The sequence below is a fragment of the Rhinolophus sinicus genome, linkage group LG03, assembly GCF_036562045.2.
Source record: "Rhinolophus sinicus isolate RSC01 linkage group LG03, ASM3656204v1, whole genome shotgun sequence".
In the NCBI taxonomy this organism is placed as follows: Eukaryota; Metazoa; Chordata; class Mammalia; order Chiroptera; family Rhinolophidae; genus Rhinolophus; species Rhinolophus sinicus.
The window spans coordinates 187,258,083-187,280,234 of NC_133753.1; positions in this window are offsets into that span (position 1 = coordinate 187,258,083).

Consider the following 22,152-nt stretch of genomic DNA (forward strand, 5'->3'; position numbering starts at 1 on the left):
TGCCATGAACTTACTGATCTTGCTGATTGTTTTCGGTATTCAGAGCGGAAGGTAGATGTGAATCAATGAGGACAGAGCGTATTCTCAGGACGGTTTTACCTTATGTAACTGGGCAGCTAAACATGAGTGTTAGACACAGAAGTCATACACATTTTATTTTCATCTTACCGACACAATTGTGAGAGCGCTAATAGCCTTTAGTCGTCTTTTTTGGAGCTGGATGTTTCATTTATGCAGTGTTGAAGGTAAAAAGGTAAGGAAACATGATTTTTAGACTGTCATATGCAAATCTTTTTGTTGTTCATTTGAAAAGCACATGCAAGTTGGTGAAAATGTTTGCTTTTTGAAACGTCTTTGTGGTTTAAATTGATGTGACATCAACTGCAAAAAGCCTGAAGCAAAGCTAGCTTTGATTTTTCCATTGCTTTGAATGATCTAGTCAGCTTGGAAAAGACAACTCACATCATGGGGACTATGTTTAAAAATGAAACATGGATGTTAAAATAATATATTAAACAACACAGATTTAGTTGCTGAAATCATGGTCAACCTACCGACTGCCCTGGAATGAGTATTTCATTTTGACTTCCCAGTTATACATTATGTTTTAAACCCTTTATTTGTAGCAATCGCCCTCATTGTCATAGTTGTGCTGTATAAAGTCTAAGGTTACAGAGTGTGAAGTCATCTTCTCTGATCTCAACATTCTCACGATGAGAAGACTAAGAACTGGAAAACATAAGTCATAATCCCCACCATGCACTTTGTAAGTCATTAGTTTTTCACTAGTGCTCACTCCTCAATATCATCCTTCCCCAAAGCTGGGTCTTCAGAATGTGTATCACAACAATGACCCAAGAACCAGAATTATAACAGTTCCGCAAACGTCAGTTCCTCTTGCGTAATAACAAAGAGCTCCTTTCCTATTGAAGGCAGTGAGAAATAGAGGGAGGGGGAAGTGGTGAATCAGTTGAACTTGTGATTTTATCTGACCACCTATCTCATTTTTCCCTACACAACATCTGTTAAAGTTCAGTGTGGCTAGCTTCTTTCAAACTCATTTTGGGAAGCCTTGGAATGCACTGTACGAAAAGGAAATGAGTCTTAGAAGGAATACCTCGAAAACTGGGCAATGTTCTTTGATCTTTATCCATTTGATTTCACTGAGAACTAAGAATCCAGTACCGCCTCAGTAGGACCCACCTTCGATCATGTAGTCTATAGCTTATTTCTGCGATAGTAAACAAGACACAGTTTTGGTGGGGGTGAGTTGGTATTTTTAATAACCTATAACAATATATGAATATATATTTGTGTTTCCTGACTGGATAGTTATTTGTTTATGATTGAGAACCTATGTGCGTGTGTGTGTGTGTGTGTGTGTGTGTGTCCTGGAACTTTAAATACAAAAATTATACAAATCGTTTATTTATTTCATGATGCTATAAGTAAAGTTTATATTTTGCCTGTTCTTACTGAGAATATAGCTTTTGGGGCTTCTCTTTAATGTCGGTGCTTTATAGCATCCGCCTCCCCACTTTGCAGTTGCAGGTAGAACGCAGATTGGATCAATTCATTTGTACAACTCTTATTAAGTAGCACCCTGGGGAAAACACTCGACTGGACTGTCTAGCGATTGCTCTGTGACAAACTGAATCATTTTACTTTATCTTAGATGAGCCGTATTCACTTTCATAATCTGCCTCATTTGCTACTGTCAAGTCATCTGTGCTACTTTTGGGGAGTTTTAACTCCTCATAAATAACAAGTTTATATTATTTAAACCTCTATTTTCATAATACGGAAATTATGATACATTAATAATGACTTGATTAAATCATTCAAATCTTACTGCGTAATGGAGGAGACAAATAAAAATTGCAACATACTGTGATGAGCACTAAAAGAAGTTTAAAGCATAAAATATTGGGAGAGCACGAAGGAAACACGCAATACCCAGGTAGGAGGAAACGTGGAAGGTTTCCTGAAGCTGACGAGGTGGGAGAAGGGAGGCAACACACTTTGAGTCTTGAGAGGTCAGTTAATATTGGCCTGGTAAGAACATTTCACTCACAGGTAGAGTCTAGTCAAAGATCAGAAGTTAGGAAGAGCTTGCCAAAGTGATGGCCTGTGTTGAATGAAGTTGAAATGTCCAAATTGTCATGAGAGACAGTAGAGTGAGAGATGAAAAAGCTTAGAAAGCGGACATGCTTGAATGGATCTACTAGGAGTGTGGTATGCATCTTACAACATATAACGTAATAATATATGTTGTATCATATAATGCCTAACATAAAGAAAGCAGTACAATGCATGGTGGGACTCCTCCTGTTCCAGAGACAGCATATTCTGCATCTAGGAATAATGCCTCAGTGCATGCAAGAGGACTCAAAAGGCCCTCAGCCCTGAGTGCATCCCAGAGTATCAAAAGGCTCTGCAAAAGATCTGGGCTGCAGTGCAATCAGTCTTGCCTCTTAGATCATACAAATCAGCAAAGTGTCTCGTATGCTGAGAGGTATCAGTGGGAAAATTTGACATATCGAGTTTGTGAAACAACTCTTGCTTTTGTTTCTCTGAAGCAAAGTAATGTCATCTGCAGTGCAGAATAATATGCCTGTTGACAAACTACCAGCTTGCAAACGGGCCCTAGTAGATACAGAGTATCTGGTCTCAGTACAGCAAATGACTAGAATTGCCTATCATGAGCAGGTTGCTCTTCGATACACAAACTCATTAACTCAGGCAGCATGGCAACATTCTATCATATGAGAAGGTAATACATCAGGAATTAAGCACTAGTAGTATTACAGAGCACAATCAAGCTATATGGTCAGACAGACGAGACCCACATGACACCAAAAAATGTACCAATGTCTTTCCATGTCACACAATGTCTATATGAGGGGATCTTGTAAAATCATGAAGTAAGAGACACAGGCTGAGCTTATTTTAAAAATAAATCTCTTCAATATTGGGTGCAAGTTGAAAATAGATGACAGATGCACTAGACCTGAGCCCATGAGTGGCCTTGAAAGACAGTTGTGAGAGCAAATCTCTATGAGCAGAACTCCAGTCACTGTGGATAAAGATGTGGCTTGATATTAAAATATACACAGACTTACAAGTAGTGGGAAATTTCCTGATCAGCTGGTTCGGGGTACGTAAGGAAAAGGACTAGAAGATGGGAGACAAGGATAAGTGAGTTAGACACATGCAGATGGACATACGGAGGTGAGAAAAAAGTTATAAGATCTCTGCTTCACATGGTAACACACCCCAGAGAGCACCCACAGGACAGAGGCACTGGAAAATTAAGATGGCAATGCCATTAGACAAAATGATCTATCCAGTTACATCAGCAAGCCCAGTGTTGGCTCATTGGATGATGAGGATGGTGGCAAATATTAAGGCTAAGTACAATCCCCAAAGCTTGAATATCCACTTACCAAGGCTGATTGAGGTGCTGCCATTGTCAGCTGTCCAAACTGCCAATGATCAAATCACAAACAGAGCACACAAAACATAATCATTTCTCTAGTAGATCACCTGTGCATTGATGGTGAGTTAACTCCACTGGCATAGCTCCACTGTAAAAGGGCCAGCAGTTTATTCTTATAGTAATAGATATTCTTAGTACGGTGTTTCAGTTCTTCTCTGTAGGTAAGAAAATTTTCACCAGGATGTTGAGGTTTCATGGAAACCAAGACAGGCAAGTAGTTCTGTATATGGTTGGGTTTAAGTTTCTTATCTTGTATTTGTTTTCTGTTCATCACTCTTTTTTGGTTCCACTCTTCTATATAAAATTAATTCCTCCTCCTAACATAATTTGTTCAGAGGTTAAAGAAGCCTTGGGTCTCTTCAATTCCATGAGGATTTGTCACTTTTTATAAGTTAGTTTATTTGATTGTATCTAAGCTCTCCAAGGAGAAATTTTAAAACTGTAATTTTTAGCTTATTCCCTATGTTTTGCTTATTAAAATGACAGCAGTGGTCCCTTGTGATTTTTCTATATCTGGAACCAGAAATGAAACTGACATGTGCTTACTGCACCTATAAAAATGTAAGTACACCCATTAAATACCCTTTGTGTAATGTATTATCTCTTTTGAATATATTTTGTTGACAAGACCAGTTGATATATGTCATTATTTTCATTGATATTGGTTTATAATCTATATTAATACTATTTACATGTTTTTTAACTTCAGTCAGAGTGGAAAAAAATACCACTTAAGGCGTGATTAATTACCAGTTTCTTAAATATACATTGTTGAATTTATGACAAGACTAAGGGTTTTCTCTTGTATGCATTAGCAATACTAATATATTAGCTTTTTGTTGTCATGATAATACTGAAAAAAAATCACAAATTCGCAGGCATAGAACAATAAACATGCGTGTAGCAGGTAGCTAAGATTTAGCTGGGTAATGCTCTTTATTTTGTCTTTATTCATTCATTTGTGATGAGGCATTGGCTGTGTTTCGACTGATCTGGTCTTATTCTCATTGGGATTTAATCCACATCCACGTTCAAATATTTCAGCTGTTCCAAAAGTATCCTTCTAGTTATTTAGTTTTCCCCAAATAAGTATCCAGCAGGGGTCATGCATTGTATTTATTTGCCATGTCTCTCTAGTATCTTTAAATTTGCAAAGCTTTCTCAACTTTTCTTCCCTTTGGCATTTGTATTACAGAAGTATGGAAAAGTACAGGATGTGTCTAAATATTTTCACTTTTTCTTACTTTATCCATGATTAAATTTAGCCTGTGCATCTTTGATGGGAACGCCCCAGGAACCATATTGTCTTCTCAGTGCATTATACCTGGAGGCACACGGTAGCCCTTCATACCAACCAGCATGATGCTGGTCATTGCCCCCTGGAGGAAGTTTGTGCACAGGAATCTCCTGTGGAAATGTACTGTTTGGCACTGTGAAACCCATCCTTAAGTTGTGGGGAATTGCTTTGAGATCATGTAAATAATTTATTCCCGTGGAACTCTTTTTAAACCAAAATTATCAAACCAATCTGTCCAAAGACATAAAGACTGAGTAAAGCCCAGTATTAGGTCCAATATGGAGGAAGCTGCCCTAAATAATAGACGCTGATGCAACTGGGAATTACTAGACAGTTAAGAAATTTCACTGAAATCATCAGCCCAAAGATTGGAAGATTAGAATATTTCTATCTTGGCCCGCACACCAAGATGGTTGAGAGGTACTTTCAATAGTATTTGTTTTGGGCTGTGGCTCCTGTGGGCTGAACAGGTATGGTGAAGTCCTCAAAGCAGAATTATATAAAATTATCTGAAGCGGGCACCTGAGTAGATACTGACAGCATGCACAGATACAGATGGAATCAGAAGTAGGCCAAGGACACATGACACATGGCATCAAAAGCATCTGCTACATAGATAGTCTGTCCATGGTAAATATGAACACCAGATTTCTCATGTGATTAACATTTTTTTAGGAACATCACATCTCTTTTTTTTTATTTTATAGAGTCACCACTTTAATCAGATGTTAAGGGGTTTTATTAGGATCTGTACAGCTATGGGAAAGGGCAGGAACTCTTATCACCTCTTCTGAAGATCAGTGCTGGCCAGAGGAGCCTTTTTCATTTTCAGTTTATATAGGATATAAAGCATGTTTCCCTGTGGCTGCAGCACACACTGTGACATTTATTTATACTGGGTTTAGGACAAGATGCTAGTTTTTATCTCTACATAATAATTGCGTGCTTTCTCTGAAAGTAGGAGAGCATCCTTACCAGCAAGCACATGAGAATCTCCAAGCAGCATTAAGGGCCCATTTGTATTAGTGATCATGACGTAAGGAAGGTAACTGACCTGTCTCAGTTGTTTATTCCAGGAGTGTTAAGGTACATGGGTATAGATACGAAGAATTTGAATCATTGGATTCACCACAATTTAACATTGACCAGGAATGCAGGTTCAGATAGAAAATGCCAAGGAGTTGCATAAAATAAAATAAAATAAAAGTGCTACTACAGAGTACTAGATACTGTTGGTATTGTAATGGCACTCATAAATAAGGTCTAATATGGAGGGAAGTTGGGATTGCTGAAGATGACAGAGAGAGAAAGTGGCAGGGTCAATATTTTGGGAGTCTTAGTAAAGAAATGTATCAAATTATATTAAAGAAAAGATAAGAGGTATATATTTAAATTTTAGTGAACTCTGTTTACTTGTCATGTAAAACACCATTCTCTCTCTCTCTCTCTCTCTCTCTCTCTCTCTCTCTCTCTCTCTCTCTCTCTCTCTCTCTCTCTCCCCCTCTCTGTTTGCTCTTCTGCCTGTTCTTTACATGTATCTGTTACGAAACAAGTTGCAGACCTAGTTACTTCTTACTTGTTTTTGCTCTTGTACCTCTTTTCCATGAGTTTAGCTGTTATTCATGGACAGATTATTCCCAGGTCTCTTCCTCTAGCTCACATGTCCCTAATGATTGCTAGATCTATACACACAACTGCTTATGAGGCATCATTCAAAATATGGTCCAGTAGCCTTTATCCCTAGCTTTCTTCTCTTGATTAGAACTTTATATTCATTACAACACCACAATTCATCTGGTAACCCAAGTCAGGATCATGTCCGTTGGCATTGTCACAGCCCATGGTCAACCATGTCACAGCTGCTCTTAGTGAGATAGTACATGTATACCTTCATGAATGAGAGCACAGAATCTGTTCCCAGGCTTCCTGCTTTTTCTAACTACATGAATTTTGGCAATTTGTGTAATCAGTCTGTTGCCTTAAATCCACATTTGCCAAATTGAGGTTAAAGTAGAACCAACAGAGAAGGTTTTTTGTGGACTTAATAAACTGAGATATCTATCTATCTATCTAGCTAGCTAGCTATCTATCTGCTGTTTATCTGTCTATTGAGATAAATCTAAATAGAGAGTAGATAGATAGATAGATAGATAGATAGATAGATAGATAGATAGATAGATAGATAGAATGATAGATAGATGATAGATAGATAGATAGATAGAATGATAATTAATAGATAGACAGGTGGATGAATAGATAGACAGAGCCATACATCTGTATAAATATTATATAAATATCAGCTACTATTGCGTTAAGAGTATCACCATAGATGTGGATACCATCTATCTAATATCTCTCTAATTGCAGTTATTTCTCAGGATTCTTTTTGCAAATGTCACTGAAAAAAACTAACACTTCTGCTGTAATGTTGCTTTTTCATAGTCCTTTCCACACATTATAGAATGTGATTTTATAAAAGTAGAAAAGAATTAGGTTGTTCCTCTAAATAAGATCCTTTAATGAGTTTTTATACAATATTTTACTATTGAGTTAACCTGGATCATCCTGATTATCCATTTTATCGGAAATGTTCCAGTTTTTCTTGATTATTTTTCCACGTAAAACTTGACTACAACTGCAAAAATGAATTCCTATTTTATTGTAATTTTGTTAAATTTACAGATTATTAAGAGAATTGTCATTATCAGGTTGAGTTTCTTTCTGAGAAATTGCATATTTGTTAACTTACTTTATGTCCCCTACTTGCATCCATTTTCCCTTCAAAATCCATGCATATTGATCATAAAATCTACTGTAGTCTATTGTTTTGAAAAATTAGTCATATTTAATTATATATATGTGTATTTTGTATTTTTATTTTATAGTCAACCTCCATAATACTTTAACTTCATGTTAGTAATAGTTTTTTCAGGCTTAGCTGTTAGATACTTCAAATATTAAATCACGTCATCCATAAATAATGATAATTTTACGTCCTTATTTCTAATGCCTTGACAATTAGTTTTGGCTGAATATAATGGTATTCTGCTTCTAGGATTTCCCTATGTAAAACAAAATATATTTGGTAAATTAATCAAGTCATCCTCCTTGCCGATTAAAATATTTATCAATCATGAAGGGAAGAAAGGATGCTGATTTTTGGAAAGAGAAGTTAAGAGTGGAAATGTTTTAGCATGATGTAGACCCATGTGTCTAATTTTGCTTTTTTTTCTTCTTTTGGTGTCATGTCCAAAAAATCATTACCAAGCCCAATGTCATGAAGCATTTCCTCTATGTTTTCTTTTAGGACTTTTATGGTTTCAGGTCTTACATTTCCATTTTTAACCCATTTTATGCTGAGTTTTGAATATGGTGTAAGATAAGGGTCCCCTTTCATTATTTTCCGTGTAAACATCCACTTTTCCCAACATCGTTTATTGAACAGACCATCTTTTCCCCATTGTTGAACCTGGAGGACTTTACACTAAGTGAAATAAGCCACACACAGAAAGACAAATGCTTCCTGATCTCAATTATATGTGGAATTACAGTAGATGAACTCATAGAAGCCAAAAGTAGAATGGTGATTGCCAGGGACTGGGGAAAGGGGTAAATGGTGAGACTTTGGTTGCAGGGTACAAAGTTTCAGTTATAAAAGATGAATAACTTCTAGAGATCTAATGTACAACAATGTCACTATAGTTAACAATGCTGGAATATATATTTGAAATTAGCTAAGAGGGTAGATCTTAAGTGTTCTCACCCTCACCCCTACCCAAAAAAAGAGCATGGTGACTATGTGTGGATATGTTAATTAACTTGATATTGGTGATTATTTTACATTATATATATGTATGTATATACATATATGTACACACACATATATCAAACTATCAACTGGCACACATTAAATATATATAATTTTTACTTGTCAATTATACCTAAATAAAGCTGGGGGGAAACCCTGTATTTCATGTCATTTGAGAGAGTGTCCTGGAATAGAAGACATCACCGAATACTCAGGTCAGAAGAAATTAGTTTGTCTAGAATCAGTGATGATCCATTAGCAATTCATTTAAACTCTTTAAGGCTTAATGTCATCTGAAATATGAATGAATTAGCTAACAGAATCAGCATCATATCAGAACTGCTACTAAATAGTGTAATGAATCCATGATTTTAATTAAATAGCTGATAGCTCCTTCACTAAACTCTGGTGAAGAAGGTAGCCCCTGATATTCCCAGAACTGGTTCAATACTTACGGGCGCTTATAGATCAAGTTGAGCATTATTGCCAACAGGCTTGATGCCCACAGCTAGACCATGTCCTTGTCCTGGCGAACAAACAATCTTACAGAACATACTGACCTTGGATCACCTTGAGTGGATGACAAAGTGAGAAAAAACAAGGTCACTGTGCAACCCATGAAATATCAAACTTCCCTTTCTCTCTGCTAAAATAAGTGACAGTGTCTTCTTATCTAGTTTGCCCTGCCTGTAGCTAAGATTTGTTGAGACAATCATAAAATTGTCTTATTTCCTGACAGCCTCCAGTCAGGAGCAAAGCCTGACTTCCTTGAACCCTCCCAACATTTACCCAAATGTCAAATTCTGTAACAGGTTTTTCTAACACCTTCTTACTGAGAGACCTCATGGCTCCTATGCCATATGTTTTTCTTTCATGTAAAGAGTAATAAATCCAACTTGCTCAACTATACGTGTGTTCCTTGTAGCCTTTGTCTGAAGTTTGTTGACAACTGACATCTGTCCGGTTTAAACAACCCTGATGTTTTGGAATGCTTTTGAAGTGGGAATTGATGGTTATATAAATTCTTTTTGTTCATAAGATTAATAACATTCTAAAATGTTCACAATATTCTACATTTACATCTATTTCTACTTAGAGATTTAATTTATGATACTTCATGAAAATAGATGTTTTGGTGGTATATTTATGTGAGAGTCTTTACATGTTTTGAATCATATCACAATTAAGTTTTCACCCACAGGTTACATTGATTATTTTTTAAAAACATCTAGATTACATCAGTTCATTTCAGAAAATAATGTGAGAACAGTTTACTTAGCTTATGATTATAAATCTAATTCTATTGATCTGGAAATGTGGAAGCATGATTTTGTTGTCTGCAAAATTATATATAGGAGGTGTTTTTTTTTTAATTCTGGATTAATTATTTGAAAATGATTTCAATTTCCAGAAATAAAAAGTATAATTTTGTGGTTGCATTATTTCATTTCAGAAAATAAGCTGACTGTACCAGGTAGTTTCTATTTGATATGCTCCAGTGTGTCTTTTATGCTAATTATTTAAAATGTAAGATGTATTTCGCTCATATTGACAATATTGAATTTGACTACTTTTCTCTTTGTTCATGTCTGACCAAAGATATCTAGAAGATAATAGGGTGCATCTTCAACAGAGATCATTGTTGCATCTTTAACATTTTATCTTTAATCTGTATGGGAATATTTTGACATTTTACTTTCTTTAATCAGTTTCTTAATTATTTTTACCACATATATAATAAGTATTTTCTAGGAATTACAGAGTAGAGATTAGAGAATCATTAATTCTATAAACAAAATGCATGTGTAAGATATATGTACCATATTTGGTCATATTGATTTACTTTGGGCATGAATACTCATCAACTTATTGTAGAGTTCTTACGTTAAGTAAAAGTAAAGCAAAACAATGACAAGCAAATGACATTCTAAAAAACTGAAAAAGTGAAACAAAGATCGCTCAGCTAGTAACTGACATGCTTGAAACTAGAAATAAAATGTGAAATTATATATTTTATGGAATAATTATTTGGTTGTAACTGATGGAGCTGTGCGAGAGGCCAGTGAAAACCACGACAGATGAAGGCCTCCATAAGAGCCCACTAGGCAATTATGCTATCATGGACACAGACCAAAGCCAGAAAGCTCAGGCATAAGTCACTCTATGTTTGATATGGAACAAAAGGATCAATGAAATGAATGAGACATTGTTCCATTTAGTGCCTAAGAGTCAGATGATATAATCCATCTTCTCTGATCATTGAATAAAATACAAATAAAAATTATGTAAATATATTTACATAACATGAATATATAAATAAAACATATGTATATTTTATTCAGTTATCTCACATGAGTATGAAAATAAAAGTAATAAAACATATGCTGTATTAACAGAAGAAAAATGCCAGTATGGTACCTAAACATTTAGGACTTACATACTTACCCTTAATTTTTAACTTTAAATCTTTCTTGTTCTCTTAATATTTTGTATTTCCTTAATATTTTATCTCAATGACTTCTCATGCCCATGATAAATAGTAATCGTGGGAAACATCATGTTATACACTCACTGCAAATATTACAATGTATTTAACTATCCAATTTGGTTTGCAATTTAGTTTGTTACAAGTGTTTTGATTCATCACATATTACCAAATGTTGTCTTTTGTCTAAAAGACTGATTCCTAGAAAAGAACTTTGACTCATAAGGAAAAATTAATAAGGTTAATATTTTAAATGATGAAAGCCATAAAATTAAACATATGTATTATTTAAAAAAGGATACTTAGAAGAAAGAAACACAGGTTAATTTACAGGCAGTAATCTGTGCTTATGTCTAGTGGGAATTTATCAGGCTAGACTCACTTCTTGAGTTTTCTCTCTCTCTTATGTATTACAGTTTCTAGCTATAATTCTTTTTTCATGTATGTACCACTCTTCCTTATTCAGAACAGATACACTAGAGAACAAGATTTGCTTTCCCTTTCTGTTTTTTCCTGCCTTTGACTTCAATTGCTAGATTCATTTTCTTTCTGCTCCTGATTCCGCTACTCTCTCATCCTGTAAATTCATCACTTGGGATCCTAAATTCAAATTCTTGAGAAAGAAAAATGGATTTGTTCCTTCCAGAATGTGGGTTGGCAAGGTATTTTTGAAAAGAAAAGATAGGAAGAAAAGATAAATTGACCAGCTACATTGACCGGAACACAGTTTTTGTTCTAATGACAAGATCACAAGATGGCAGGCTCAAATCCAGAAATGTGATTCCTATATAATGCATTGAGTTTTATCAATTAAAACTGACTTTCCTGATTCTTTGATAGTTAATTAGTTAAATAATATGTATATTTTGACATAGAAATGGTATTTATTTATGAATCATTCATTAACATTTAACATTTTCCATAAATTTTGGGAAATAGTTTTTGTTCAATTATTTTTCCATTCATGCATTTCATTTACATTCATGTAATATATATATATATATATATATATATATATATATATATATATATCCCTCTTCATAGCTGCATTGTAAGTCCTGTTTAATCTTCCTTTTTTAAACATATAATCCAGATTAATTTTTCAATAGATATATAAAGAAGTCTATTTGTGTTACTTTTTATTAAACAGGTGCTATTCTAAAAATATTTTAATAGGGTTATTCATTTCCTGATCAGTTCAATACACAGCAAATTTAGTTAAGAGAAACAAGTAATTGTCTGTTGCCATATAATAAATGGCCACAAACTTAGTGGCTGAAAACAATACATATTTATTTTATCTTTAGATATGTCATGGGCACAGTAGGATCTCACAAGGATGAAATTGAGGTGTCAGTCCAGACTGGGGTCTCATCTGAAGACTTAAATGAAGACCTCTGAGGTCACATAGTTGTTGAAAGAATTCAGTTCATCAAGAGTTTTTGAAAAAAGTTTGCTTTCATTCCCTTGCTTTCCTAGTGAGTGTTTACTGGCAAGACAGAAGTCACAACATTTTATAACCCAACTACAGAAGACCCATCTCATTGTGTTTGCTATATTCTATTGGTTAAAAACAAATCACTGAACAATCTTATATTCAAGAAGAGGGTATTTGACGAGGGCATGACAACACCCCTGTTGGGAAGGCCATCTTAGAATACTGCCTGCCACAGACAATATTCAGTAACAATGCTAATTTATACACAATATTGTATATACTGCATATTGAGATAGAACTATTTCTCTTTTAATTTTAATGCTTTGCTAATAGCAGATAGTTTCAATATTCTCAAAGTTAAAAAAAAGATACTTATTTAACTTGTTTATAATTAAAACCTCTTAAACACATGGAGAAAATATTTGCAAATCATGTATTCATAAGGAGTTAATATCCAGAATATGTAAAGAACTCCTACAATTCAAAAACAAAAAACCACAAACAACTCTAATCAGAGAAGGGCAAAGGACTTCAAAAGACATTTCTCAAAAAAAGTACTCAAATGGCCAATAAAGTGATGTTATTGTAAAACACTTAATTTTATTTTTTCTCAGTTTTATTGAGGCAAAGTTATAAATATACATATACATATGTATATAAATGTATATATACATATAAATTGTATATTTTTAAGATGTACAATTGAATATTTTGATGTAAATAAACATTTTGAAATATCACCACAATTAAGGTAATTAACATATCTATTACATCACATAATTATCATTTTGCCAAATTTTCTAGGGACATTTTATTGACTTTAGAGAGCCCGTAGATATTGTAATTTCCTTTAATTACCACAAAAGTGCCTATTCATAAAGTCATCAAAATTTCCCTAGAAAATTTGTCATAAGACATGGTTGCATGCATTTTCAAAAGATATTTCAGATGTTTAAAGGGATGATAAAACCAAACATAAGTTGAGAGAGAATTTTGATATTAACTTCAAACGTACTCTGCTTATAGGAATTTTGGCAATAGTAACTAGAATATTATAAATCTACAGAAATTTTACCATAATTATTTCTTGTGAATACTTCACTTGACCATTAAATTAAGATTCCTTAGTTTGGTGACTTTTTATATTTACCTTGGCAGCGTCCCTCCCAAGCAAGGAACCTGCCACACTTTAGGTAATCAAAGACGCTACTCAAATAAATCAGGGTAAACCGGCCCTCTGGAATTTCTGAATATTACTTTTTCTGTCTTTAAAATATCAGGGAAAAACAACTTTCTTCTTTATTTATTCAGTATTCAACAAATACCTGTTGGATATCTTCTACATACTGAACATGGAGTAAGCACTGGGTATATAGCAAAGACCAGGAAAAATAAGATCCTTCCCACATTGAACTTTTTTGTACTCAGTTAAATGTATTATGATTTCTTCATTCTAAAGCACTATTTATTGAATTTGTTACTCATCAACTTAATTACAGATTTTTGAAAACAAACAACCACTTACATACATACTGTTTGCAAAATGCATCATTTCAAAACACTAAAGTGGAAAAAACATTTGATTTTGTTAGATTTGGGGAATTTATTATGCACCATATTTATATAAATCATACTAAAAATCACTTGAATATGGTGATGGATATAACAAAAATGTAACTCTGTGAGCAATCCCGTGTAACTAAATGCTCAAGCAAATCAGAAGAGAAATGGTTGTTAAAGATCAATCACAGGTTTAATTTCTATTTTATTCAGTGACTCAAATACAAATTCATGGTTACACCAGATATACTACTAACTATATATAAAAATAAAACTGCACACCAAAGTTTCCTTGCTGCTGCCACATTCATTGTTGCAAGTCAGCTAACATTAGAATGACAAGCATATAAAACCAGAGTGAAAAGATGAGGATGTGAAATGGAAATGGTTATTGTTATACTGGCTGAAATTAGTGGAGTCATTGTTTTTGCTAGAGGCATTTCTTTCTTATCTTTATGGCATTTTTGACAAAGTACCAATAACAATGGCTCAATTAGCTATACAAAGTGTAACTCCACTAGCTTATGCTGTGGAAATGTGTTCTATAAAATGCATAGATAGTTCAGGAAGATATTAAATGAATTTTGAGATGTAATTGTCTGGTGCTTGAACTGTTCGGTGCAGTTGCCTGTACATGCTCTGGAACAGAGCCACTGCAGAACATTCCAACTATTACTTTCAATTTAGACCATCAGCTTCGGTCCGTTTCATGAGTGGTGAAATCAGAGCAATTGATTCTTCTGAATATCTGCCAATTCTCCCCCATATAGTTCATCCAAACCATGTGCATTCAGCTGAGTGTTATTTTTGGACTTCAACAAGAATTGCTCTACCATTTACTGAAGAGGCAGAGATTTAGAAGGAAGTTCATAATTTGAAGGGCTGAAATTGCTCACCCAGGTAACAAGTGACCCTTCAGTAAATTACAGACAGAATTCTATTTTAATAAAGAACATTAGGGTATGTACCACCTCATAACAAGGACACTTTCCAGCCTTTTATCATAGCCATACAAGCATTATTTGTAAATGTGAATGGTGTATTTTAGTAACAAATATTTTCCCAAGTCCTTATCAACATATGATCTATTTAATAGCTATATTGTATTTTCTATATAACACAAGAGCACAGTAAATATATTATAATCTTTGTATCTTGTTAGGTAATTACAGATTGAAAGGGACAGCTTATATATAATACTGATCTCTAATATAATTTAAACTATGTATACCCTAGTAATTATTTTTCTCTTTTAGAACTAGATGTTATTGGCTAAGAAATTACATTATTTATAGAGCAATTCAAGTGAGTTATTTTAAACATTTTATTCTAATGACATGATAGTTTAGTTGGTGCAATGTATATGTATATTTAAAATGTATATGTATGTGTATATGATATATACACACATTTATACTATTATAGCATATACGTATCTATTTATTAAACAAATTGAAGATCAGAGGTAAAGGGAAGAACATAAGACTAAAGCAACTTATTCATAGCCTACCAACCATTAGTCATGGATTTTGTATTTTATTTATTTTTAGAATATTTGCATGATTTAATAGTAACGTTTTCATATATTCAAGAATGTAGACTATATGCACATGTTAATGATATATTTGTTGCCTATATAATAACCTACTTGGGTTATTATATCAACCTAAGTACAATCAACTACTTAGATTTTGAATTCCCTGTCTTGTCTTTCTACAGCACTGTTAGGAGGTAAGGTCCCATCTGTGTTGTCATGTATCTGCACAGCCATTGCCTTCTAAGGAAAGACCCCATAAAGACATACAGGGGGTGCCAAAAAAATGTATACAAGTGGACACTTTGGTCAACGTTGCTCAACCAGTAGTTCACCATCATAAAAACTGTCTGGACACTGATGGTAACCATGTTGAGCATCTCTTGTCTCACGTGACTTGTATTCATCTTTTGTTATTGATATATATTGAGTATTAAATTGTAATAGTTTTTTTTTTCCTTTCTTAAACTGTGTGTATATATATATATATATATATATTTTTTTTTTTTTTTTTTTTTTTTTTGGCACTCTCTGTGTTAGCCTGACCTAACAAAGATACAATACTTCCACAGAAACTGCAAGTAGGGCCACTTCTTCATGTTTTTGAAATTGTCCACTATAATCCACTACAATATGATGTTTTTGGATACAAACTAGTGAATTGAGTAGAGCCATGAACAGGATCCCCACCCTTTCACGTTTTAGACCTTTAATGCTGATGTAATATCTGTCTGTAACCCTGAGATGAATCAAGAATGAAAGATGATGCCGCCCCTCTCACCAGCACATTACACAACATTTTGGCAAAAAAATTGGTTTCTAAGCCCTACCATGGAACAAAGTTACCCTGTGGGTTTTCTTACCTTACTTCATAACTCTACTCTGTCATTCCCTTTTCTGGGAATTTTGCTGACCAGTTAAGAGGAGAGAAGGAGAGGGGGGCAGGGAGCAGGAGAGAAGAGAGAGAGAAGAGGAGAGATGACACCAGGAACGTAAAAGGGGACTTTATTATTAATCCTGCAGACAATAATAGCATTAATAGTATTAATAAAATAACAATATGATTTTATGCACACTTTATCCCAATTATTTTGAAAATCTATGTAAAATTGAAACACTTCTTGAGACATAATTTACTAATACTGAAAAAAAGACAATCTGAACAGTTATATACCTGCTAATACAACAAAGAGCTTAATTTAAACCTCCTTATAAAGAAAACTCCAGAATCAGATGGATTAATTGGCAAATTTTCAAAACCTTTAGGAAAGAAATGATGTAGTCTGATACTAACTCTTCTAGAAAATACAGAAAGATGGTATACATTCTGATTTATTTTATGAGGTAGGGTTAAGCTTGATACCAAAACCTACGAAATGTATTACAAGAAAGACAATGGCAGGCCAATGAAATGAAAATAGACACCAGCATTCTAAACAAAATAATACATAGGATCTGGTGATATATAAAGAAAAAACAAATGTATTTCCAGAATGCAAATTTTTTCCCCTTCAAAATCAATTACTATAACTAGTCACATTAACAAAGAGATGAGAATAAATATCATCTCAAGATGATTTTTTTTATTTTGATAAAATATTTAAATACTTGATCAAATTCAAAGACTGGTTATGATAATAAATGTCACCAAAATATGAGTAAAATTTAATGTTTTAACTGATAAGGCATATTTACCAACATGCTATATCTAACATTCTACCAAATGGTGAAATAGTTATGCTTTCCTTGATACATCACCATAAACACGTTCACCATCTCAACTTCTGCAAACATTTTACAAGTTCCTATCTGGTGTAACAAGAAAAAAATATGGATTCAAGATTGCAGAGACAAAAGTGAAACTGTTTTCTATTCTCAGATAAAATAATTAGGTAAATATATTTTTTAAATCACAAATAATTAATATAATGAATAAATTTAGGAAGTTCTCTGCATAAAGTTTAGCAACGTTCAAGTATAATAATAGAAACTAAGGAACTGCCTGAGTAATTTAAATCCTCTATATTTTAGGGATGCTGATTACATTAGTATAAGCATTTGTCAAGACACATCAAACTAAACAATCAAAATCTGGATTGTTTTGTTGTTTGTGCATGATACATAAATAAAATTGATTTAGGAAAATAAAAATAACAACAGAATGCTGTATGTTAACTTTAATTCCAGTTCCAAAATCTTCTAGGTGATATCATTATTTGAATGGAGGTAATGAGTATATGGAATTCATTATACTATTAACACAATATGAGGTCTGACAATTAAGTTCGCGAACTTGCCATCGTACGCTTACATTGGCAGCACACTCACTGTACAAACAGCTGAGTAAGGTTTCATGACCTTGGTATATCAGTGTCTCCCCGGCTGCATTAGAGTCGATGTGTGGCGGCGATATCTTGCTGAGTGGCGTTCATTATTGTCGTTGCGTGTTTTTGTGTGCCATTGAGAGAATGTCTAAACTTGAATTAAAGCAACGAACAAACACTAAATTTCTTGTTAAATTTGGCAAGAGTGGAAATGAAGTCAGGGACATATTAGTCCAAGTTTATGGGGATAATGCCATGAAGAAAATGGCAGTGTACAACTGGATTAAACTTTTTTCTGAGGGGAAAGAATGTGTAACAGATGAAGAGAGGTCAGGGCGGACAGTAACAAGCAGAACTGAGGGAAACATTGCAAAAATTTATGAAATTGTGCATCAAAATTGTCACCTGACTGTGAGAAGCATAGCAAACCAAGTAAACATCGATAGAGAAAACAGTTAGGAAAACCTTAACTGAAAATCTTGGCATGAGAAAGGTGTGCAAAAATGGTCCCAAAGTAGCTCACCAATGAAAAAAAGCAAAGGAATCAAAGTTTGCCAAGACATTTTGGAAAGGCAAGATCATGTTTTGGGCCATGTTATCACTGGTGATGAAACATGGGTGTACGAATACGACCCTGAAACAAAGCATCAAAGTGCACAATGGAAGTCAGCCAATTCTCCATGACCAAGAAAGTGCCATCAGTCCAAATCAAGAGTCAAAACGATGTTGCTAACCTTTTTTGATATCAGAGGGATTATTTATTATTAATTTGTACCAACTGGACAACCAGTTAACCAAGTTTACTATTTAAAAGTGCTGAAAAGGCTGTGTGAAAGTTAGATGGAAATCTACTGCAACTGTCGCCTCCAATGCATGGCTTTTGCATCACGACAATGTACCGATTCACAAATCACTGTCTCTGTGGGAGGTTTTAGCCAGTAAACAAAATAACTGTATGGCAAACCCTCCCTACTCACCTGATCTGGCCCCCAATGACTTCTTTCTTTACCTAAAGATAAAGGGAATATTGAAAGGAAGACATTTGGTTGACATTCAGGACATCAAGGATAATATGACAACAGCTCTGATGGCCATTCCAGAAAAAGAGTTCCAAAATTGCTTTGAAGGGTGGACTAGGTGCTGGCATTCGTGCATAGCTTCCCAAGGGGAATACTTCGAAAGTGACCATAGTGACATTCAGCAATGAGGTATGTAGCACTTTTTGTAGGACCAATTCACAAACTTAGTTGTCATACCTCATATTTCTTTATGGTTAATGTTGTTTTTTAATTATGTTCTCCAAGATTATTTGTAAGTTGATATATTTTCCCATAAGTAAATTAAATATATTTTCCCATAAAACCAATCCTAAGCAAGATTGACATTGTTTAATTCAACAAACATTTGTTGGACCCCAACAAGGTACCAGGCAAGGATCTAAGAGCCAGATGTATTAAAGTTGACTCTTGAACAATTCAGGGGTTAGGGGCACTGACCTACCTTGCAGTCTAAAATCTGTGTGCATATAATTAGAGTAGACCCTCTGTGTATGTGGCTTCTCAGCTATGGAATTGACCCTTGAATGACACAGGTTTGAACTGCAGGGGTCAGTTGAAAAAGGTCTGCATATAAGTGGACCCATGCAGTTCAAACCCATATTGTTCAAGGGTCAACTGTACAATGAATAAGACAGAATACTGTTCTCAAAGATTTACAAAGTAACAAGACAGAATTTATACATTACTTGTAAGATAAATTTTTATTATGGTAAGAACACTCAACATGAGATCTACCCTCAATACATTTTTAAGTGCATAATGTAGTTCTGATTAATATAGGCACTAAGATGTAGGGCATATCTCTAGAAGGTATTCATCTTGTATCACTGAAGCTTTATACCCATTGAAAACAACTCCCCATCTCCTGTACTGTACACTCTATTTGACACTTTGTATAAGTCATCATACAGTATTTGTCCTATGACTAGCTTATTTCATTTAGCATAATATCCTCCAGTTTCATCCATGTTGTTGCGTAGAGGAGGACTTCCGTGTGTTTTAAGAAAAAGATAGAAGTTGCCTCAATCCCAGTCATGACACATCAACCTTTGCCACAAGGTAGAAGACGCTCAGAGGCCCAGGAACACTTACTCTACAGGTGTATTCCACATGGCACCATAGCATCAATTTCTCCTCCTTGACCACCCTGTAGTTTTCGTTTCCCCATTTACCATTTCAGGGGAGCGAGAGGTGCAGGTTCAGGAATCAAGTGTGCATCCTGGAAGTGTGGATCAGACCTCAGCTACAGCACATCCAGTCTGAGTCCAAGGCACATATTTAACTCGTGTCTTCCTAATTCCTGTCTTTCAAAGAAAAGCAGTATTTTCACTGTTAAAGGAGAGTTAGGGAGAGAGTTTAAAATCTCTCAATGCATTGTTTGCTGTTACATTTCAAAAGTTTATTTATCTTTGACTCAAATACTTTTCATATAAAGATATAACTAATTTGATTAATTACTCCTTGCCATGACCTCTTTCGAGATAACCCCTGAAGAAATAATAATAGTAATTATAACAATAGTAATAATATATCTAATATTTATTGAACATCGTCTATGCACAGTGCACTGGGCCAAACTCTAAATGTCTATTAACTCATCTCACTGATGAAATAATTGAGGCACAGAGGTTTTCTTTATTTCCCAAGGTCACACAGCATGTAAATTTTGGAACTGGAGCAGATTCAGAGCTTCCTAACTCTAAAGCCAGATCTCCTACATGCAATATTCTTACTTCTTTCTGCCTTAATCTATGTTATTATTTTAAGAAAGTATCATTTAACTCTCAACTTATTATGTAGTGGGTATTGAATTTTGTTGAAGATCTTTTTGCCAATATAGGTGATCATATTACTTATGTTTTTTTATATCTATTAATATGATGAATTACTCTGATGGATTTTCTAAAATAGAAAGGAGAGGAGAGGGAGAGAGATGGAGGAAGAGAGGGAAAGGCAGAGAGTGAGAGGCAGAGAGAGTGAATATAAACAAAGATTATTTACAGCAGAATTCTTCTCAAATATAGAAGAAAAGATGGGATAGAAACTAATGATTTTGAATTCTCAATGAAGTAACTGACTCTGACAAGAACCCTCAATTCATGCTAAAATAATTGTTGAATGTTTGTAGAGGAAGAGGCTGGAGGTCTGGAGGTCTAGAGCATTCACACCAGCTATCACTTCTTATTTATCAAAAGAAAGAGGTGCATTTATAATGGAAAGTTTTCACAGAAACCACCCAAACCAAGTGATTCAATTGGGAAAAATGACAATATTTTCCTATTTAATCATGCAATAGAAATTAAGCAACACAAGCTCTATTGTATTCTTGGGGGAGAAAAGAAAAGAAAACACTTAAGCTGAATTAAATTAAAAAGTGCAAGCAATTAGACAAATCCCAATAGTGGAATATACTAGTAAACAAGTAGTCCAAATTATTCAAATATGCCAATGATCTGGAACACAACAAGGAGAAGAATGTACTATGATTCAAGAGATTAAAGAAACACAAAAACCTAACTGCAATATTTGATTCTGATTGGACCCTAGAATTTTTAAATAATTCATGAAGGACATGTTATAGACAATTATGAAAATTTGATTATGGACTACAAATTAGATAATATTACAATGATAAATACCCGGATATGGTATGGTGGTAATGAAGGTTAATGTCATTGTTCTTAGGAACTGAATGCTGAAGTATTTGGGAGTGTGTGTGTGTGTGTAGAGAGAGAGAGAGGGGGGAAGTAAAGGAATATACTAAATATATTTACAACAGGTGAACAGTATACTGGAATGTATTATATGATTCTTTCAAATTTTCTGTATATTTAAACTTTGTCATGATAAATAGGAATAAAAAAGTTATACATATATAAAAGCACATTATAGTATTTCACCATTCAATATTGAATCCTCCAGACACTCTGTGCTCTGGATAACTTGAAAAGTGTTAAGTGGTGCTAGAATATAGTTAATAAAGAATGACAACAAAGAAAAAATAATCAATAATTGAAGGTCTTCCTTTTTTAGTTGTCATGGTATTTCAGTAAATATTCAATAAATATTTTATAAAACCATTTGGTTTAGATCAATATTTCAAATTATCTTAACATTTTGCTTTTCTCTCTTCTTCTCTTTATTATAAT